The following is a 23,703-nucleotide window of genomic DNA, read 5'->3' as shown; positions in this document are numbered from 1 at the left end:
CATATTACATAGTTTACTGTTATCACCCATATTACATAACTTGCTGGTGAAACCCATCTTACGCAGCCTGCTGCTAACACTCATATTACATCATCTGGTATGTAGTAGTGATGAGATCAGTGCAGTCGTGAGAAATGATATTGGCTCAGTAGATCAAAATGTAGAATCAGTTTGGGTGGAGATAAGAAAAATTAAGGAAAATAAGTCACTGGTGAGAGTGGTCTACAGACCCTCAAACAGTAGCCACACTGTGGGACAGAGTATAACTCAAGAAATAATAGAGGCTTGTAAGAAAGGTATGGCAATAATCATGGACGATTTTAATCTTCATATTGATTGAACAAATCAAATTGGCCAAGATAACCTTGAATAAGACTTCATATAGTGTATGCGGGATGGTTTCTTGGAACAATACGTTGTGGAACCAACGAGGGAGAAGACTATTTTAGATTAAGTAATGTGTAACGAGTCTGGATTAATTAATGATCTCGTAGTGAAGGATCCTCTTTGGAAGAGTGATCATAGTATGGTAGAATTTCAAATTCAGTTTGAGGGTGAGAAAGCTAGGTCTCAAATTAGTGTCATGAACTTAAATCATCATCATCATCATAGGCAAACTCTCAAATTCGAGGAAGACTTCCTTCCACTCTAAAAGTGAGTTCTCAGATGGTTGTATAGTCCAATGCGGGTATTACAGTCTCTATCACAGGTGAGGCAGACAGTGGTTGAAGGAAAGAGTGGGTGCGCAGCCTAGTTTGCCGCACACTCCTTCCGCTGTCTGCGCTTGATTTCTGCATGCTCTCGGCGACGAGACTCGAGGTGCTCAGCGCCCTCCTAGATGTTCTTCCTTCATTTTGCGCGGTCTTGGACCAAGGATTCTCAGGTGTCGGTGGGGATGTAGCACTTTATCAAGGAGGTTTTGAGGGTGTCCTTGAAATGTTTCCTCTGCCCACCTGGGGCTCGCTTGCCATGTCGGACTTCCGAGTAGAGCGCTTGCTTAGGGAGTCTCGTGTCGGGCATGCGAACGATGTAGCCTGCCCAATGGAGCCGGTCGAGCACGGTCAGTGCTTCAATGCTGGGGACGTTGGCCTGAGTGAGAACACTGACATTGGTGCGTCGATCTTCCTAGTGGATTTTCAGGATCTTGCGCAGGCAGTGTAAATGGTACTTCTCCAGCACTTTGAGATGTCTGCTGTATATGGTAAATAAAGGCAATTAGAAGGGTATGAAGGTAGAGTTGGTTAAAGTGGACTTGGAAAATAGATAAAAGGATAAGACTGTAGAAAAGCAATGGCAAACATTAAGGAGATATTTCATAACTCTCAGCAAAGATATATTCCAGTGAGAAAGAAAGGGCTAGAATTTCCCCAAAGTCCGCCAGCGCCTGATTGCCACCCAAAATCCCACTAAGGCTGGGAAGATTATCGCCGGTGAAAACTTCCAGGGAAAATTTTTTTTTTTAAATCTGCCCAGCGAAAAATGGGCCTTGCACTCCCAATCTGGGTGGAAAAATGCAATTTCAACTGGATTGGGTGGTGCCTAAAGAAAATGGCCGAATAATTAAAAAATCTACAAAAATTTACACTGTGGCTGCGGATTGGGCCTAACACCAATAAAAGAATAAAAATATTTATTTTAAAAACCTAACGAAAAAATCCAAAAAACATTCCCAAGACACTTTTAAATTAAATCACCCTCACAGATTTTGAAAATAAATAGTTAAAAACCAATCACTTTTTTCTTGCAGACCTACTCACCTACTGCCCAGCTCCGCTGATCCTCCTGGGCGTTTTCTTTTCATACTTACCTACCGGTCACCACTCAGCCAAAGATTGCGCTAGGGTGATCTGTGGACGTTGTACACCGGCAGTCTGCTCCCCAGTGGGACTTCGAAGCCGCCGGCGTGCCTCAGCTGAGGAATTTTTTGCCGACCCAAAACAGCCAATACCACCGAGAAACCGGGCGGTGAAAGAGTCCAAATTCTAGCCCAAGGTCTCCAACAGAAGGATGAACCATCCATGGCTAACGAAGGAAGTAAAGGATGGTATCAAGTTGAAAACAAAGGCATATAATGTTGCGAACAATAGTAGAAAGTCAGAAGATTGGGAAATTTTTAGAAATCAGCAAAGGAAAACTAAAAAAATAATAAAGAAAGAAAAGATAGCTTATAGGAGAAAACTAGCAAGAAATATATAAAAACAGACTGTAAGAACTTCTACGTGTATATTAAAAGGGAAGAGAGTAGCTAAAGTAAACGTTGCTCCCTTAGAGAATGAGGCTGGGGAATTAATAACCGGAAACAAGGAAATTGCGGAGACTTTGAATACATATTTTGTATCGGTCTTCACGGTAGAAGACACTAAAAGCATCCCAATAATTGATAATCAAGGGGCTATTGCGGGGGTGGGGAGGTGATGTGGTTTGGGGGGGGAGAGGACTTTAAACAATCACTATCACGAGAGAAAAAGTACTAAGCAAACTAATGGGTCGAAAGGTGGACAAGTTCCCAGGACATAATGGCCTGCATCCTAGGGTCTTAAACGGTGGCTGCAGAGATAGTGGATGCATTGGTTGTAATCTAATTCCCTGGATTCTGGAGCGGTCCCAGCAGACTGTAAAACCGCAACTGTAACGCCCCTCTTTAAGAGAGGAGGGAAACAGAAAGTAGGAAACTATAGACCAGTTAGCCTAACATCTGTCATTGGGAAAAAGCTGGAGTCCATCATTAAGGAAGTAGTAGCAGGTCATTTATAAAATCATAATGCACTCAAGCAGAGTCAGCATGGTTTAATGAAAGGGAAATTATGTTTGACATATTTGCTGGAGCTCTTTGAGGCTGTAACAAGCAGCGTGGATAAAGGGGAACCAATAGATATTGTGTATTTGTATTTCCAGAAAGCATTCAATAAGGTGCCACATAAAAAGTTACTGCATAGGATAAGAGCTCACGGGGTTGGAGGTAATATATAAGCATGGATAGAGGACTGGCTAACTAACAGAAAGCAGAAAGTCGGGATAAATGTGTCATTTTCAGGTTGACAACTTGTAACTAGTGAGGTACCACAGGGATCAGTGCTGGGGCCTCAATTATTTACAATCGATATTAATGACTTGGGTGAAGGGACCGAGTGTAATATAGCCAAATTTGCTGATGATACAAAGATCGGTGGGAAAGCAAGTTGTGAGGAGTATGCAAAGAATCTGCAAAGGCATATAGATAGACTTAATGAATGGGCAAAAATTTGGCAGATGGAGTATAATGTGGGAAAATATGAGGATATCCACTTTGGTAGGAAAAATAAAAAAGCAAATTATTATTTAGTGGGGAGAGATTACAAAGTGCTGCCGAGGGATCTGGGGGTCCTTGTATATGAATCACAAAAAGTTAGCATGCAGGTGCAGCAAATAATTAGGAAGGAAAATTGAATGTTGGCCTTTATTGTAAGGGGGATGGAGTAAAAAAAATAGGCAAGTTCTGCTCCAACTGTACAGGGCATTGGTAAGACCACACCAGGAGTACTGCGTACAGTTTTGCTCTCCATATTTAAGGAAGGATATACTTGCATTGGAGGCAGTTCAGAGAAGGTTCACGAGGTTGATTCCTGACATGAAGGGGATGTCATATGAAGAAAGGTTGAGCAGATTGGGCCTATACTCATTGGAGTTTAGAAGAATGAGAGGTGATCTTATTGCACATATAAGATTCTGAGGGGGCTTGACAGGGTAGATGCAAAGAGGATGTTTCCCTACTAGGGGGCATAGTTTAAGAATAATTAAAATGGAAATGATGAGGAATTTCTTCTCTCAGAGGGTTGTGAATCTTTGGAATTCTCTGCCCCAGAGAGCTTTGGAGGCTCTGGTCATTGAATGTATTTAAGGTGGCAATAGACAAATCTTTGAATGATAAGGGAGTCAAGGGTTATGGGGAGTGGGCAGGGAAGGCCAAGATCAGATCAGCCATGATCTTATTAAATGGCAGAGCAGGCTCGGGGGGGCAAATGGTCTACTCCTGTTCCTATTTCTTATATTCTTATTGTGATAAGATTCGCATTACACAGGTAGGTGGTGTCATCCATACTGCACAATCTGCTGATAACAAGTCTCCTTCATCCATCACCCCTATGATTGCTGACCTACACTAGCTCCTGGTCCAACAAGGCCTCAATTTTAAAATCCTTATCCTTGTTTTCAAATCCATCCATGGCCTTGCCCCTCCCTATCACTGGAATTGTGCCTTTGAAATGAGTGCTGGTTTGTGAACGGGTGGTCAATTAAAAGCACTGAAATTGATAGTGCGTCGGGTCATGCCACCGACTTCTACCTTTAACTCCGATGCTTGTTTCGCTGCACCAGAGACCAGCTTGGGACCTTATTCAAGTATTTAAGAGCTCATTAACAGTATGAACAGGTTTTTTTTAACATGATATTGCAGCTTTTACTAGTTGTGAACAGGATTCATGGGATTCCTGCACCTCGCCTGTGAAAGCAGAGCTGAGCAGCCATTGTGTGAATTGAACAATTGACAGTTGAAATAATCACATAAATACTCACACCTCACACCTGCTTCCTTGCCTAAGGGAAAGCCTATTGCTGACACCATTTGTGCAAATAATTTGCTTTCAGGATTTCGACAACCTCGGAAGCCATGCTCACTACATTTGAGGATTATGCCTCTAATCTCCACTTTACCTGGCATCTCTTAGATCAGCAAGGGTGCTGCTTATGCTGTTTCACCTTGGACCTCAGATTCGGACCAAGATGAGCCCCAGCAGCAACAACACCACCAGCAGCAGCATCAGCAGACTTCTCCTCACAGACCTGCTGCTCTACAGAAGAGAGAGGATGGACACCTCGCTGAAGGCGATACTCCCAACACAAGGTATATAGGCAGAGGATGAGCTTCCTGGACATGATTGAACAGCAGTGCCTCAGAATTGGTCTGCACAAAGTATCTTAAATAGAGTGCACTTAAACAGAGTGTAAAACTTGTGAGCGTGGGAATTTGGTGCTAAGGGGGAAGGAGGTGCTGCTTTTTGCCTCCAATACTTGGAGTGCTTTGTGTTACAGGTAAATGTTTAATTTAATCTATCTAGAACTTAAACTATATCAATTAATTAGATAAAAACAAAATTATAAGCTAAGTTAATTAAAAACAAAGTTTAATTAACTAAATAATTAAAATAAGATTATAAAGGGAGGGCAGCACAGGTGGAGTGCCACAACTGCAGCATGTGGGAGTTTGTGGAGAGCATTGTGATCCCAGACGGCCACATCTGCAGTAAGTGTTTGCAACTTGAGGAACTTCAGCTCAGAGTTGCTGAGCTGGAGTCAGAGGTGCAGATATTGTGGGGCATCAGGGAGGGGGACTGAATTATCTGGACACTTTGATCCAGGAGTTAGGTCACACCCCTTAGGTTAGGTAGTAGTACAGGTCTGGTTATTGATCAAGGACAATAGGGTGTGACTGCAACTCAATAGGTAAGGGAAACCCAGGTGCACTGCTGGAAGAGCCTCTTGGTGACTGTGCGGATGAGGGCAAGGTTTGCAGGGTGGATGAGCAAACTGACCATGGTGCCATGGTACAGGAGGCCATTCAAGTGGAGGGAGTAAAAATGAATGTTGTTGTGGTGAAGGGACATTATAGTCAGGGAGGTAGATACTGTTCTCTGCAGTCGCGATCAGGAGTTCCGAAGGCTGTGATGCCTGCCAGCATTAAGAGTATCTCCTCATGGCTAGAGTAGAATTTGGAGTGGTAGGGGGAGGATCCAGTTGTTGTGGTCCTTGTAGGAACCAATGACATAGGTAGAACTAGGAATTACATTCTGCTGAAAGAGTTTGAGGAGCTAGAGTTGAAATTAAAAAGCAGAACCTCAAAGGTAATAATCTCTGGATTGTTGCCTAGGCCACTCGCAAATTGGCATAGGGACAAGCAGATCAGAGAGTTAAATGTGTAACTCAAGCAATGGTGTGGGAGGAAGGGGTTTTGATTCATGGGGCACTGGCACCAGTACTGGGGAAAGCGGGAGCTGTTCCATTGGAACGGTCTCCACTTAAACCGGGCTGGGACCAGAATAACTAGGGCTGTAGATAGGGCTTTAAACTTAAAATGGGAGGGAAGGGTCAGATGAGGGGAAATTTAGAAATTGAAAGACAAAAGTAAAGGCAATGGAGCAGTGTAGCGATTTAGATAAAGATAAGTGTGTGACAGGAAAGACAGAGTTTAAAGGTAATCGTGCATCAGCGAAAAGGTGAAAGCCGGGAATAATGGTAAAAGGTTAAAACTAAAAGCTATTTATCTGAATGCATGAAGCATTCGTAACAAGATAAACAACTTAATGGTACAAATAGTGATGCATGGGAATGATCTAATAGTAATTACAGAGACATGGGGTCCGAAATTTAGTAGCACAAGAAAGCTGACACACCTATGATTTTTTTATGTTGTTACCGCACGGAGTGTAATGTAGCCAAGTTTGCTGACGATACAAAGATGGGAGGAAAAGCAATGTGTGCGGACACAAAAATCCTGCAAAAGGACATAGGCTAAGTGAGTGGGAAAAAATTTGGCAGATGGAGTATAATGTTGGAAAGTGTGAGGTTATGCACTTTGGCAGAAAAAAAATCAAAGAGCAAGTTATTACTTAAATGGAGAAAGATTGCAAAGTGCTGCACTACAGTGGGACCTGGGGTCCTGGTGCATGAAACACAAAGGATAGTATGCAGGTACAACAAGTGATCAGGAAGGCCAATGGAATCTTGACCTTTATTGAAAAGGGGATGGAGTATAAAAGCAGGGAAGTCTAGCTACAGTTATACAGGGTATTGGTGAGGCCACACCTAGAATATAGGCAGATGATGAGCTTCCTGGACATGACTGAACAGCAGTGCCTCAGGAGGCTCAACTATCATGTCAGGTCGTGGCAGGCATTTATAGCTTGCTGGCGGAAAACCTGGTGCAAATGGACCTGGTGGACATACCTTACCAGTGGCTGTCAAAGTCACCACCGTCCTCAACCTTTCCTCAACGAGCCTCAGGCTCATTCCAGGGATCTGCAGCAGACATTTCTAGGATTTTGCAATCACCCGCACACAGGTGTATCACCCAGTTGACCGATGTCATGTTTCATATGTCAGGCACTTATGTACACTTTGCCACTGATGAAGCCAGTGTGACTGAGCGGGTGCTCAGTATTGTGGTTCTGGCTGACTTCCCACAGGTGCGGGGCGTCATGTGCCCACCAAGGCATCCCACATCACCCAAATGCATTTGTGAACTGGACAAGCTTCCACTCCCACAATGTGCAGCTTGTCTGCAACTACAAAAAGATCATTATGCATGTGTGTGCCAGAATCCCTGGGAGCTGCCAGTCCTCCCTCAGCTCTTCGCATCTTCGACCAGATTTACTGGCTGGCTGCGTGGACACAAGGACTATCCACTGAACATGTGGCTGATGGCACCCTTGAGGAGGTCAACAAATTAAGCTGAGGAGTGCTATAATCAAGACCACATGATGACCAATTTGTAATAGAGCAAACAATCAGGATGCTGAAGATGCACTTCAGATGCCTGGTCAGATCTGGAAGACCCCTTCAGTATGCACCAGCCAGAATCTCCAGAATGATTGTAATTTTGCTGCGCACTGCACAACAGAGCAACAGCAAGGATTGGAGCTGCAGGAGGTGAAAGGTGCAGAGTGCAGAGCCTCTTCGGAAGAGGATGATGAGCAGTTAGAACACAAGGGGGAGGAGGAACCTGAGGTGAGGATGCCACCAGTAACGGAACACATTTCTGCCCAGGATGGCCTCACAATGGTAAGATTTAGTTGCACCAGTGCACCCATATGACCCCCAGATGTTGAACCAAATTGCGCCTCCATAAGCCACTAAGAAGTCCTAAAATGACCAAACCATTACTGTCACTTATGCACCCATTGCTCGAGGTTAAGTAATGGCTTGCCATTCACTCCAATTGACAAGGCCACTTCCCAAGTAACAGGCAAAAAGGGACAAAACAGGAAAGTGGTGCAATAAATGGATGGAGTGATTATCTGCATGCAACTTCTGTGCATGCACATGGTATCCCAGAGCCACATATGCACACTCAGGGAATCAGAGGGGGGGAGAGAGGAAATCGGAGGGGGAAGAGAGGTTACAGAGGTGACGGGAGAGAGAAGGGGGAGCGAGAAGGCGAAATAGAGAAGGAGGAGAGAGTGGAATGAAGAGGGAAGAAGTTAGGAGGTGAGGGGAGAGGAGGTCAGGAACTCGGCGGGGGGAGGTCAGGAACTTGGGAGGGAGTGGTGTGATAAAGAGCACTGAGAGCATAGTGGGGATGGGGGAAAGGCAGGGTCAGGAAATTGTTGGGGAGGGAAAACGTCAGAAACTCAGGGGGAAGGTTAGGAACTTGTTTGGGGAGCAGGAACTTGTTTGGGGGTGGAAGAAGGTTTTAATCCATAAGGGTGAGATCTGTGTTCTATGTGAGCTCTGTTGTGTCTGGTACCTGGCGGTCAGAATGGCTTGAATTATATTTTGCAAATTAATTGATTACTTAGGCAGGCAGGATCTAATTACACATTCCAGAGAAACTGCTGGATGAGTCGTGTCCTCCAAGAGGACCAATCAGAAATCAGGTTTTGTCCTCTAAGGTGACTAATAAGAAATCTAGTGTTGGAAATAAACACGGTCATAAACAAATTTACGTGGCTCATAAATGCAACTGAAACTTAACCGTTTAACATTTTGGAACACACAAATGTGCATACCCTTGAGCAGCTACAATTGTGTCATTTTTCTTTTCCTGCTATTTCTGCGACGTGCACCCCCTATGGCTTCAGCAGAGGTAGAGGCAGGCTGCTCACTTCCCTGCTCTGATTGATTAGACATTTTTGATGTTCATCCATGGAGTCTGTGAGGGCCCTGCCAATGCCTGCTCCTCCTGCACTTGTGCAAGGGCAGACTTGACCATCGGGATCCGAGGCGGCATGTGGGGCTCTGATTGAAAGGGAGTCAATTGGGCAGAAGTGGGAGCACTTTGAACAGGGCCCCACTTCCATGCCCCTTTTCACCATCATCCCTCTCATGGGCCAGCCACAATTCCCTGCTAGCAAGGAGGTGGAGCACCTTGCTGCACATCAGTGGAGCGATGAATGGCCAAGTCTAGGTTTGTATCCCTCATAGATATGACTTTAATAAGAGTCTGCAAGCTGTTGTTCACAGCAAGCATGCACTCGTTTAGCTGATTCATTTGATGCTCCATGCAGGTGGCCACCTTTTCCATGGAAGGCCACATCATCACCTTGGCTTGCGACATGGTGCTGCTCATGTTGGAGATGGACTCCTCCATTCTCCTTACAATCGCCCACATCATAGCTGGAAAGCTGCCAGAGCCTCTTGCATTTTTTGCTGCTCCTCTGAGGTCATCCTCTTTGTCGATGGCCCCAAGATTCAGCATCTGGATCCAGCTGAGCAGAGCTTGCAGCGTCCTGCACCCTCCAATGAGGATTCTCCACTGTTGTACCCGTCTCATAGAAACATAGAAACATAGAAATTAGGTGCAGAAGCAGGCAATTCGGCCCTTCGAGTCTGCACCGCCATTCAATAAGATCATGGCTGATCATTCAACCTCAGTACCCCTTTCCTGCTTTTTCTCCATACCCCTTGATCCCTTTGGCCATAAGGACCATATCTAACTTCCTATTGAATGTATCTAATGAACCGGCCTCAACAACTTTCTGCGGTAGAGAATTCCACAGGTTACCCACTCTCTGAGTGAAGACGTTTCTCCTCATCTCGGTCCTAAATGGCTTACCCCTTATTCTTAGACTGTGACCCCTGGTTCTGGAACTCCCCAGCAATGGGAACATTCTTCCTGCATCTAACCTGTTCAATCCCGTCAGAATTTTATATGTTTCTATGGAAACCCCTTTCATTCTTCTAAACTCCAGTGGATAAAAGCCCAGTTGATCCAATCTCTCCTCATATGTCAGTCCTGCCATCCCGGGAATCAATCTGGTGAACCTTCGCTGTACTCCCTCTATAGCAAGAACGTCCTTCCTCAGATTAGGGGATCAAAACTGAACACAATATTCCAGGTGTGGCCTCACAAAGGCTCTGTACAACTGCAGTAGGACCTCCCTGCTCCTATATTCAAATCCTCTAGCCATGAAGGCCAACATGCCATTTGCCTTCTTCACCACCTGCTGTACCTGCATGCCAAACTTCAATGACTGATATACCATGACACTCAGGTCTCGTTGCACCTCCCCTTTTCCTAATCTGTCACCATTCAGATAATATTCTATCTTCTTGTTTTTGCCACCAAAGTGGATAACCTCACATTTATCCACATTATACTGCATCTGCCATGCATTTGCCCACTCACCTAACCTGTCCAAGTCACCCTACAGCCTCTTAGCATCCTCCTCACAGCTCATACCACCACCCAGCTGAATGTCATCTGCAAACTTGGTGATATTACATTCAATTCCTTCATCTAAATCATTATTGTATATTGTAAATAGCTGGGGTCCCAGCACTGAGCCCTGCGGCACACCACTGGTCACTGCCTGCCGTTCTGAAAAGGACCCGTTTATTCTGACTCTCTGCTTCCTGTCTGCCAACCGGTTCTCTATCCACGTCAATACATTAATCCCAATACCATGTGCTTTAATTTTGCACACTAATCTCTTGTGTGGGACCTCGTCAAAAGCCTTTTGAATTCCAAATACACTATATCTACTGGTTCTCCCTTGTCCACTCTACTAGTTACATCCTCAAAAAATTCGAGAAGATTTGTCAAGTATGATTTCCCTTTCATAAATCCATGCTGACTTGGACCGATCCTGTCATTGCTTTCCAAATGTGCTACTATTTCATCTTTAATAATTGATTCTAACATTTTCCTCACCACCGATGTCAGGCTAACCGGTCTATAGTTCCCTGTTTTCTCTCTCCCTCCTTTTTTAAAAAGTGGTGTTACATTAACTACCCTCCAGTCCATAGGAACTGATCCAGAGTCAATAGAATGTTGGAAAATGATCACCAATGCATCCACTGTTTCTAGGGCCACTTCCTTGTGCCCTGGGATGCAGCCATTCAGGCCCTGGGGATTTATTGGCCTTCAATCCTATCAATTTCCCTAACACAATTTCCTGACTAATAAGGATTTCCTTCAGTTCCTCCTTTTCGCTAGAACCTCAAACCCCTAGTATTTCCGGAAGGCTATTTGTGTTTTTCTTAGTGAAGACAGATCCAAAGTATTTGTTCAATTGGTCTGCCATTTCTTTGTTCCCCATTATAAATTCACCTGATTCTGACTGCAAAGGACCACCATCTGCTCGTGCTCACGTGATCTGTGTAACACCAGGTGACAACACTACTCTCTCACGGTACCCACTGGTGTATGTGTACTGCGCTGGTGCTGGGTGTGACGGTGCACACTCAGAGACTGCAGCTTCCTCTATGGAGTCACCTTCCTTCTCTGGCTGGACAGTGAATAGGTGGGGGCACTTGGTGGACCTGTGGAAGAGTAAAGACATGAATTAGAACTGTTATGATAAGAATATTTTATGCACATGATCATATTTCACTGGCTGCTGACATCAAGTCACCATGAGTGACTGTTGTATGCCATGTGGCTGTATGATATTTAATTCTGTCACCAGGTTGCTGGGAGGTCCCCCTCCATCTCCCACTGCCAGCAGCTCCCCAACTCCACTTATGTCAATCGCCTTCTCTGCTGCCATCAATGGAGTAGTATTGGAGAGCCACCTCCGGTTCTCTGCCTCTCCCTGGTGTTCTGTGCTCCCTTCTGCAAGGACAGAAACAAGAGAACTTTGAGAGTTATATAATGAGTGGATAGGCTACATCTGTAGAGGGTGACTATAAGGGAGTGGCGTAACATTGCCAAATGATCTTCTGTGGCATTAATTTCTATGATTCTATGATTGCATTAGTAGGGTGACTCCCAGTGGTAGTTAGTCAGATAGGGATCTGAGTAGGTGCATAGACTGTGAGGGATGGGTGCACCTGCAAGGTTGGTTGGTGAGAGGAATGATGTGCAGGAGTAGGCTTGGGAAGGCAGAATGAAGGGTTTGGGGCGACACAATACTCACCTTTCCTGACTTCAGGGGGTCATTAAGGGGGAGAAAGTTGTGTTTTTTGTGCTTCCCGTTAGCACCCCTGGGAAGGGCTTCTCAGCTAGAGCATAGGGCCCTGCCACCTCTCGCAAAATTCCACGAGAGTTAACGGAGGTGCAAACCGGTAGACCATGCCTGTAGCGCCCCGAGCTGCTGCGCCAGCAATGGCGATGTCATCACCGTGCGTATGGGCCCGTTTTTGCCCAAAAATTTGGTAGTGCTCCTGAGACCACCGTGGGCAATGCCCGCGCCAGCTTTGTGGTTCGCGAACCGAGCCTCACTCCGTTCCCAGGGCGAAAATTAAAGGGGAGGTGCGGTCCAAATTTTTAAATGGCCAAATTTTTTTTTAAATGGCCAAGACTGGGGGGTCCATGGCACAATGTTATGGCCTGGAACTCTGCTTCTGTGCCAGGCTGCTGCCACAGCACCCCGCCTCCCAGTGGTGAAGTAGTGGCCCCTTCTCCCTGATGCAGAGTCGCAGAGTGCCCTCTCCTTTAACGGTTGTGCTGGAAACTGTTAGCGCCCCAGTCCCGCCCCCGAGATGAAATGGATCGTGCAACATTGTTTGCTGCCGGGATGGGACTTCTGCATTGGGCACAGGAAATCCTACCTCATAGAGGGTATGAATTTAGGCCCCTCACAGCTAGATTTTACACTTTTGTGCAGATTGCCCTAAAATGGGCAGTATTTCAGGCGTGGGTGGTAAAAAGGGGTTTTCAAATCACCGGCTTGTCGCCCATTTTCAAAGCCCCTAATTTCCATTTTTTAAATTGAGCGTTACCGCGAGCGATCTGAAATGGGCGTTAGCGTTAAATCTCTCTGACCTTCTGCCATAAAGTGTCGCCGTCCTGAGCAATGGTATGGCAACGCTCGTTTCCCACAATTCAGAAGGTCAGGAGTCATTATTACATGCGCAGAAGAGGAGACAGAGAGAGAGGGAGCAGAGAGGGACTGAATGTGTGTGTGGGTGTGGTGTGTGCTTGTTTGGCTGTTGTGGGAGGCATGAGGGAAATTCACCAGCAGCAAAAAGCCTACTGAGCACCAAGAACATAGTTGGCACCGAGTTTTTGTCCAACAAATAATATATAACATGGAAGGGATGGAGGAGGCCCTGCAGCTGTTAGCCAGGAATACTTGTGGCAGAGGGCTCCCAGTGGCCCCAGAACGCGGCAGTGCACCCCAAGGTGCCACACCCCCATTTCCAACGACACGAGAGCCAGGAACAACATCTTGCTTTTGGCTCAGAGCACGTTCCCACCTCGGGACCGTCTTCTCCCATATCCGAACAAGCAACCGTTCTGCCGTTATTTCCGCCCCCCCCCGTCCCCCCCCCCCGCAATGAAGCAGCGCCTGAGGAACTGCTCGGCTTGGAGTCAGGAGGGGAAGGGGTAGAGGTGGGGATGAGAAGCAGGGGCGGGGGCGGAGGGCGGAAAGGTTGGTTTTTACAGTTATACTTATTATTTCAGACAAATGGTCACTTTAAATGTTTTTTATTGAACAAAACCTTGTTGCGCATTGGCTCAGATAGCTGCATCGTTACACACTGGTGATTCCTTAACATGAAAGGATATTATTACACTTAACTTGAATCAACTTAACTGTCACCAAGGTGATGCACACCATTGATGTATGACCTGCACACCCAGCAGTGTGTCAGCCTTGTAAATACCACCAACGTTCTTTCAGGCAATGCGTTTATTTATGAGCTCCTGACATAAGAGTCTTGCAGCTATGATGCACCCATGGGCCCTTTCCTGCGGTCTACAAGGGGACGGGGGCATGGCTTCAGCATCAGCCTGATTGTGTGGCGAGGTCAGCATCCACCTCCTCGTCCTCCTCTTCCTCTCCTGAGGTGGACCGTCACACCCTTCTGGCAATTCTTGTCCCCTCCTGATAGTCAAGTTGTGCAGCATGGAGCACACCACCACGAATTGAGCTACCTGCTCAGGGTGGTATTGGAGCTCGCCTCCTGAGTGGTCCAGGCATCTAAAGCGCTGCTTAAGCACTCCATTGGTTTTCTCGACGATATTGCGAGTGGCTCTGTGGCTCTCGCTGTATCACTTCTTGGCTTTGGTGTGGGTATCACATAGGGGGATCATCAACCAGGTGGCGAGGCCATATCCTCTATCACCAAGCATCCAGCATTGGCCTTGTAGCTGATTGTTAAACAAGTCAGATACAGTGCTCTCATGCAGGATGTGAGCATCATGGATGCTGCCCGGAAATTTAGCATTCACTGCCATAATAATTTGCTGGTGATCGACAACGAGTTGCATATTCAGGGAGTGAAATCCCTTACGGTTCCTGAAAACCTCTGCATCCTGAAAAGGTGCCCACATCATGATGTGCATACAGTCTATTTCTCTCTGCACCTTGGGGAAGTTAGCAATTTGATAGATTCCTAAAGCCCTCTCAGTTTGAGCCTCCTTGGTCATAGGGAAGCTGATACAGTCCATCCTATGTGCGTACAGGGCTTCAGTGACCTGTCGAAAGCAGCTATGTATGGCATGCTGAGACATACCGCAAATGTCGCCAGCTGAGGCCTGAAAAGAACCCGACACATAGAACGACAGTGCCGCGGTGACCTTGACCTCGACGGACAGTGCAGTCCTGATGGTGCTGGCAGGCTGCAGATCTTCCCTGATAAGCTGGCATATCGCATTGATAATCTCTTTGTGGAAGCGCAGTCTCCGAAGGCAGATGGTGTCGGACAAGTTGAGGTAAGACTGTTTCTCCCTATACTTGCGGGGGGTGTAATGTCTGGTCTTCCTCATCAGTCTGTCACGTCTTACATTGAGCACATGATGCTGTCGAGCGTACCTTCTGCCATCTCAAGTCTGCAGCATGTAAGTGGTTATCAAGAGAGGGTGAGAGAGGATAGGCCCCATTCCAATAGCTATCTGTTTTCCACCGATTGTTCACAAAGAATGAATGTCCCCACTAATTCCAATTGTCCACAATATGATAAGATGTTTGTTCAGATGTTCACAACACCTCCTAATAGCTCCAGAATACATCCGAACTTTCCCGAAGTTGACGAGATGTGTGCAAGGTGCCGAAAGTAAGATGGGCGATATATTGGGCGATAGTTTCGGCAAATTTGATCTTTATTATTAAATCTTGGCGTTAATTACGTGCCGAAAGTAATGCTGGGCGATATTATGGACGTTGGGTTCGCCCATTCTGATGATTCCGCCCAACAGAAGTGGATGGGCGGTATTATTTTTTCTCGGCGTTACGCATATGCGGATAAGTGACCGAGAAATGGGCGTCAGTTTCCATTTTGTGGCTAAATAGGCAATATCTGGGCGGGTTACACATCATTTGAGCATTAAAATGGACGTTAAGTGGGCGTTATGCGTGCAAAAATAATGGAAAATCTAGCCCTAAGTCTCTTCCTGCACTGTATCTGGGGCCTAATGACAACACAAAAGCAAAATACTGCAGATGCTAGAAATCTACAATAAATACAGTAAATTCTGGAAATACCCAAACAGGTTAGACAGCAGCGGGGAGAAAGAAATAGACTTAACGTTTCATGTCGGTGACCCTTCATCGATAAAGGATCATTGACCTGAAACTTTAACTCTGTTTCTCTCTCCATAGATGCTGCCTGACCGAGTGCCAACACTCCTGCTGCTCACCTCTTCGGCGATCTCCAGCCATGCTCATATTGTCTCTGCCGCTGGCCTCTTCCTCCTGTCACCAGAGAAGAGGACCTCGCTGCAGGCTCTCACTCCCTGGAGCAGGAGTGAGAGCCTGCAGGGAGGCAGCACTGAATTTGGGTATGGCCTATTGGTGCTAAGCCTGCATTTTTGCTTACAAATCTTTAAACCTTTATAATCAAACAACTTGCTTACTCTTACACCAACCTCTGTCTCCCCCACATCTCTACCAATCTTCAACTTTCATCTATGCAATGCTCCTTTAATTAGGTGAGATGAAGTTGAGTCATCCGTGACGTCATCAGACTCACTCCAGTTAATTGGCTGGGAAAGCCGCATGAATAATTGAATAGGAATAGCGTTGTTAAAAAAACACTTCAGAGCCAGCTGATAGAACGTCCGGGATAGCAACCTGCTACGTGGCTCCCATGCACCCAACCTGATGGAAAGACAAAGATTCAGCCCTATCTCTGTAACCTCCTTCAGCCCTACAAGCCTTCAAGATTTCTGCCCTCCTCCAATTCTGGCATCTGGGAACATAGGAACAGAAGTAGGCCATTTAGCCCCTCAAACCTGTTCCGCCATTCAGTGAGATCATGGTTGATCTGTGATCTAATTCCATGGGGCCAAAATTCAGTGGCACAAGAAAGCTGGCGCACCTATGAATTGTTTTCTATTTTCACCGCTGGGATCCATGATGCAGCCGGATGATCGATTTTCAGGACTTTGAAATTTTTTTGGGTCAGGACCTGAACTGAGCAGTGAAGTAGTGGTGATGTCACAGTGCATGTGCGTCACCACACTCTCTCCCCTCCATTAAAGGGGAGAGAATTGGGCATTTTAAATCTTTGGCCACTTTGCCACCAGGGAGGGTTTCAGCCGGGCCAGTGGCCTGGCACCCAAGAGGTGCCAGCCGAACCCGTGAGAACTATCTTGCCGGCTGATCGGGAAGTCGGCCGTCAAAAATAAATACATGGCTGCCACGGCAGTGGGCCCTCCCCTTGAAGGGCCGCCGTGCTGCCGGGCTGCACACACTCTGGATAAGGTGCACTGACAGAAAAAGCTGTTGGGGGCACCATGTGGTGGGGCTACGATTTTTTTACCTGAATTTCGGTCAGTGCATTTTTCAGGTGAGGGAAAGTGGTGGTGCGCATTCTGATGACGTGCTTGCAATGGTCATCAGCATTGGGGCTGAATCAAGTCCAAGCCGAAAAATCTCCAACCTGAATTTGGGTCGGGCGGCCAGTTGACCACAAAGTGGCGGCCACGGGATTTCGACGCATGGCTGTTGGAAATCGGCAGTAATGAGTCTTTCTGAGACCCTGAATTTTAGCCCCATATATCCATCTTTAGTCCATATCCCTTAATACGATTCGACCAAAAATTGATCAATCTCAGATTTAAAAGTAACAGTTGACCTAGTACCAATTACGATTTGCAGAAGAGTGTTCCAAACTCATACCACCCTTTATGTGTAGAAGTGTTTCCTAATTTTACTCCTGAAAGGATTGACTCTAAATTTTAGACTGTGCCCCTTGGCGCTCGACTCCCCAACCAGCGGAAACAGTTTTTCTCTATCTATCCTATCAGTCATTCTTAATATCTTGAACATTTTGATCAAATCACTCTTTTAGCTTTTAAATTCCAGGAAATAGAATCCTAGTTTGTGTAATCACTCCTCATAATTTAACCATCGGAATCCAGGTATCATTCTGATAAACTTACCCTGCACTCCCTCCAAAGCCAATATAAAGTTCCTCGGGTGCCCAAAAACTGCTTTCAGTACTCCAAATGTGGTCTAACCAGGGAATTATATCACTGAAGCATGACTGCTACCCTCTTGTATTCCAGTCCTCTAGATATAAAGACTAGCATTCCATTAGCCTTTATGATTATTTTCTTTACCGTACTTGACATTATAATGATTTATGAACCTGGACCCCCAAGTCTCTTTGGACCGCCATTGTTTTTAACTTTACATCATTGTGAAAGTACTCTGTTATATCATTTTTGTCCAAAGTGGATGACTTCACATTTGCCTACATTGAAATCCATTTGCCACAGTTTTGCCCATTTGCTTAATCTATCAATATCTCTTTGCGATTTTATGCTTCCATCTACACTACTTACAATGCTGCCTATCTTTGTGTCATTGGCAAATTTGGTTATGTGGCTTCCTATCCCATCATCTAAGTCATTAATAATTACAATGAATAGTTGAGGCCCCAACACAGATCTGAGCAGGCTACCACTAGTCATATCCTGCCAATTAGAGTCCCTGCCCATTATCCCTACTCTCTTTCCTGCCGCTCAGCCAATTTCCTAACCAGGGCAATAATTTGCCTTCAATTCCATGGGCTTCAACTTTAGTTAACAGTTTCTAATGAGGCACTTTATCAAATGCCTTCTGGAAGTCCATAGTAATTACATACATAGACATTCCCCTGTGCACTACTTTAGTCACTTCTTCAAAAAATGCGATCAAATTTGTCAGGCATGACCTACCCTTTCCAAATCCATGCTGGCTCTCTCTGATCAGCTGAAAATTTTCAAGGTGTTCAGTCACCCCATCGTTAATTACAGATTTTAGCAAATGTTAGGCTAAGTGGTCTATAATTCCCTGGTTTCCCTCACTCGCCATTCCTAAATAGTGGAGTGACATGCACAATTTTCCAATCTGAAGGAACGGTTTCTGAATCATGAAAACTTTGGAAGATTATAGTTCAGCCATCTGCAATGTTCTCGCCTACTTCCTTTAAAATCCTAGGATTTTGGCAGTAAAGAGTGACAAGTCCCCAGGACCAGATGGTTTCTATCCTAGGATTTTAAAGGAAGTAGGCGCGAACATTGCAGATGGCCGAACTATAATCTTCCAAAGTTCTCATGATTCAGAAACCATTCCTTTAGATTGGAAATTTGTGCATGTCACTCCGCTATTTAAGAATGGCGAGTGAGGGAAACTAGGGAATTATAGACCACTTAGCCTAACATTAGCTAAAGTCTATAATTAAAGATGGGGTGACTGAACACCGTGACAATTTTCAGCTGATCAGAGAGAGCCAGCATGGATTTGTAAAAGATTGGTCATGCCTGACAAATTTTTTTTCATTGCTGCTATTTTGCTTACTTTAACTTTGGTGAGTCCCCAACCTGATTTAATATTAGTTTCCTTGGGATGTTTGGCATGCTACCCTATTTTAACATGTCTGCAATTTTCTTATTTACATTTACAATATCGCTTTTATCAGTTTTAAAGGGGCCCACATTGCTCCTGACCACAACCTGCTGGCAACATCCATATTTTACAACCAGCTGATAACATCCACACTACACATCCTGCTGGTAACTCCTATATTACACTACCAGCTGTGAAAATTCATATTACACTGACTGCTGGTACCACCCATATTAAACAGCTTGGCGATACGATCCATAATTACACAGCCTTCTGGTGACATATATTACACTACCTGCTGGTAACAGCCATATTACACAGTCTACTGGTGAAACATATAGTACATCATGTGCTGGTGAAACCATTCTTACATAGTATATGACCTGCTGGTAATAACCTACATTACTCAGCCTGCTATTAGCATTTATGTTTCATAAACTGCTGGTAACACTCAGTTAACACAATCTGCTGTTTTGTAAAATCCATTCCATGTTTTGCGACAAGATGAAGTAGCAATGAGGAACTGCTAAGATGTGTGTGAGCAAGGTGTTCACAGCTAAGGGAGGTGCTGCAATGAACAGTGTCTGCAATATCTCTGAGCTGTTCTGAAGAGAGCTCTGTCCTTTCTGTGTGGTTCATTGCAACTTTTGAATTGCACAAAGCTGCAGATAACATACAATCTGTGTGCATGCTGGTAACTCCTTTCCCAAAGCATTCACACATATTACACAGTCTGTTGGTAACATCCATATTACACAGCCTGCTATTAACATCTTGATAGCTTGCTGGTGATACCCATGTTCCATGTTACATAACCTGTAGTGAGAATCAATTATTAATGATGGCTTTTGCTGTGCAGTTAGACCGATTCTACTCTATATTTTATGAAAGACACAAACATTTCATTAGTTTTTGTAAAATCCATTCCATGTTTTGTGACAAGATGCAGTAGCAATGAGGAACTGCTAGGATGTGTGTGAGCAAGGTGTTCACAGCTAAGGGAAGTGCTGCAATGAACAGTGTCTGCAATATCTCTGAGCTGTTCTGAAGAGAGCTCTGTCCTTTCTGTGTGGTTCATTGCAACATTTGTATTGCACAAAGCTGCAGATAACATACAATCTGTGTGCATGCTGGTCACTCCTTTCCCAAAGCATTTAGCAACCGCTATTTCTTTGATTGTGGAGAATATTTGCAAGTCTCCGAATTGCTATTGTCTTCTTTGTCAGAGGCTCTGCAGGAGGCTCCTGTGCTACAAGATCTGTTGTTGCCACCTGTGTTACATAGTGTGGAGGTGATTCCTTTATCAATAGGTTTGCTGTAGCTTCCAGTGTTACATGGTGTAGTTTTAACTCCTGCAGCACACAGTGTTTTGGTAACTCCTAAACTACAAAATATGCTGCTGTTTCTTGGTTCAGAAACTATGCTAGTGGCTTCCATGTCACGGGGCCTGCTGGTGACACTTCCATCATAAGATGAGCTGGTGGCATTCTTATCCCAAGCACTGCTGGAGGCACAGATATCATTAGGTGTGCTGGTGTCATTTCTATCCAAAGGTCTGCTGGAGGCACATCCATCATAAGGTCTGCTGGTGCTATTCTTATCCCAAGCTGTGCTGGAGACACTTCCATCCCAAGGTGTGCTGAATTCACTCACATCCCAAGGTCTGCAGGAGACACTCCCATCACAAGATGTGCTGGTGTTATTCCTATCCCAAGGTCTGCTGGAGACACTCTCATCATAACGTGTGCTGGTGTTATTTCTATCCCAAGGTCTGCTGGAAGTACACCCATCACAAGGTGTGCTGGTGTTATTCCTATCCCAAGGTCTGCAGGAGACACTCACATCATAAGGTGTGCTGGTGTTATTCCTATCCCAAGGTATGCTGGAAAAATTCCCATCACAAGGTGTGCTGGTGTTATTCCCAGCCCAAGGTCTGCTGGAGGCACACCCATCATAAGGTATGCTGGTTTCATTCCTATCCCAAAGTCTGCTGGAGGCACACCCATCATAAGGTGTTCTGGTGTCATTCCTATCCCAAGGTGTGCTGGTGTCATTCCTATCCCAAGGTCTGCTGGAGGCACTCCCATCATAAGGTATGCTGGTGTCATTCCTATCCTGAGATGTGCTGGAGACACACCCATCATAAGGTGTGCTGGTGTCATTCCTATCCAGAGGTCTGCTGGAGATACACCCACCATAAGGTCTGCTAGTCATATTCTTATCGCAAGGTGTGCTGGAGACACTCCCATCACAAAGTCTGCTGGAAACATTCCTTTCACAAAGTCTGCAGGTGACACTCTCATCACAAGCTAAGCTAGTGACATCCTTATCACAAGGTTTACTGGTGACACTCCCATCACAAGGACTACTGATGACACTCCCATCACAAGGACTGCTGGAGACATTCCTTTCGCAAAATTTGCAGGTGTTTATCCCATCACAAGCTTGGCTGATGAAACTCCCATCACAAGTTGGGTTGGAGATTTTCCTTTTATATGGTCTGCTGGTAACACTCACATTGCTGTCACTGACTCCCTTGTGATAAGATCTGCTGGTAACTCTTGGGTCATAAAAACTGCTGGTAACAACAGTATCATAAGGTCTTCTGGTATGTCCTGTGATATACTCTCTGCTTGTGACAGCTGAGTCATAAGGTTTGTTGGTGAGGTCTATGCCGTAAGGTCTGCTGGTAAGTCCCGTGTAATAGAGTCTGTTGGTGACAGCTGTGTCACAAGGTTTGCTGGTGAGACTTGTATTATAGGTACTGTTGTCAATTCTTGTGTCACACATTCTGCTGATAACTTTTGTATCACAATGTCTGCTGGTAATTCCTTGGTCATAAAGTGTGCTGGTGGCACACCTGTCACAAGGTCTACTGGTGTACCCTGTATTGCACATGCTGCTGGTGATTCTCATGTCATTGACTCTGTGAGGAAGACCCATATAAATGGTGTTGCTGGTAGCAGTTGTGTCACACAGTCCACTGATAGGTCCCGTGCTATTGAGTTTACTGGTGAGTTCCATGCCATAGGGTTTTCTGGTAGATCCTGTATCAGAGAATCTACTCATACATCCTGTGTCATAATGTCTGCTGGTAAATCCCATGCCATAAGGTTTGTTGGTAAGTCCCGTGCCATAGAGTTTGCTGCTGGTAAGTCCCGTGCCATAGAGCTTGCTGCTGGTAAGTCCCATGCCATAGCGCTTGCTGCTGGTAAATCCCATGCCATAGGGTTTGCTGCTGGTAAATCCCGTGTCATAGGGTTTGCTGCTGGTAAATCCCGTGCCATAGAGATTGCTGCTGGTAAGTCCTGCGCCATAGGGTTTGCTGCTGGTAAGTCCCGTGCCATAGAGATTGCTGCTGGTAAATCTCGTGCCATAGAGATTGCTGCTGGTAAATCCTGTGCCATAGCGATTGCTGCTGGTAAGTCCCATGCCATAGAGATTGCTGCTAGTAAGTCCCGTGCCATAGGGTTTGCTGCTGGTAAGTCCCGTGCCATAGAGATTTCTGCTGGTAAGTCCTGTGCCATAGGGTTTGCTGCTGGTAAGTCCTGTGCCATAGGGTTTGCTGCTGGTAAGTCCCGTGCCATAGAGATTTCTGCTGGTAAGTTCCGTGCCATTGAGATCGCTGCTGGTAAATCCCGTGCCATAGGGTTTGCTGCTGGTAAATCCCGTGCCACATGGCTTGCTGCTGGTAAATTCTGTGCCATAGAGCTTGCTGCTCGTAAATCCCGTGCCACAGGGCTTGCTGCTGGTAAATTCTATACCATAGGGTTTTCTGGTACATCCTTTATCAGAGAATCTGTTGGTATATCCCGTGTCATAGAGCTTGCTGTTACGACCCGTGTCATAGAGCTTGCTGGTCCATCTAGTGTCATAGGGTTTGCTGTTAAGTTCCGTATCATAGGGCTGGCTGTTAAGACCCGTGTCATAGAGCTTGCAGATAAGACCCATGTCATAGAGCTTGCTGTTATGACCCATGTCGTAGGTCTTGCTGGTAAGACCCGTGCTGTATGTTCTGCTGGTGGCTCCCACGTCACTCAGTTTGCTGGTAGCTTTTGTGTGATAAGGCTGCCTAGTAAGCCCCATATCATAAGATCTGCATCTGGATTCAGTGAAGCATTTCCTGCAGGTGACTTCGAAGTCGCAGAGGCTGCAGAGAGTTCCCATGTTGGAGGTGCTGCAGGTAATCGTTTTTCCACAGAGGCTGCAGGGAATTGTGGTGCCACATAGCTTATAGGTGACATCCATGTCATCGAGGCAGCAAGATATCTCATCCCCACACAGCCAGCAATTAATTCTCAAGCCACATCGTATGCAGGCAGCTTCAGTGTCATAGAGGCTGTACGGAACTGCCACATCAACAAACGTGCTCATACCTCTTCTGGGAATTTCTATATCACACAAGTCACAGCTACATTTAGTGCCACACAGCTGGCATGTCTTGACTCCCTTACTGAACACCCTACCCAGGTCACAGAATATGTTGGCAGCTCTGGTGTCACACAGCCACCAGGGGAATCGTTGGGGAGAGTCTGGCTCCGGTGTCGCAAAGTCCGATGGTAACTGCTGTGTCACATAGTCTGTTGGTGGTAAGTTAGCTGACAGAGCCTACTGGTGGCTCCTGTTTCAGAGCCTATTGGTAACTCCTGATTCAAAGCTTGCTGGTAGCCCCCGTGTCACACTGCCTGCTCATAATTCCCATGTCACAGCCTGCTGTTAAGTCAAGTAA

General features: G+C 45.7%; 1 long non-coding RNA gene across 1 annotated transcript in view; it reads left to right on the top strand.

The window, feature by feature from the left end:
• The window catches only part of LOC139276377 (uncharacterized), a 177,637-nt gene that overhangs the window by 109,496 nt on the left and 44,438 nt on the right, over nt 1-23,703 (top strand). The gene's annotated exons all lie outside the window — the stretch shown is intronic.

The sequence above is a fragment of the Pristiophorus japonicus genome, chromosome 11, assembly GCF_044704955.1.
Source record: "Pristiophorus japonicus isolate sPriJap1 chromosome 11, sPriJap1.hap1, whole genome shotgun sequence".
In the NCBI taxonomy this organism is placed as follows: Eukaryota; Metazoa; Chordata; class Chondrichthyes; family Pristiophoridae; genus Pristiophorus; species Pristiophorus japonicus.
Note: the sequence above shows the minus strand (reverse complement) of the source record. Positions and strands in the feature narration are given on the sequence as shown.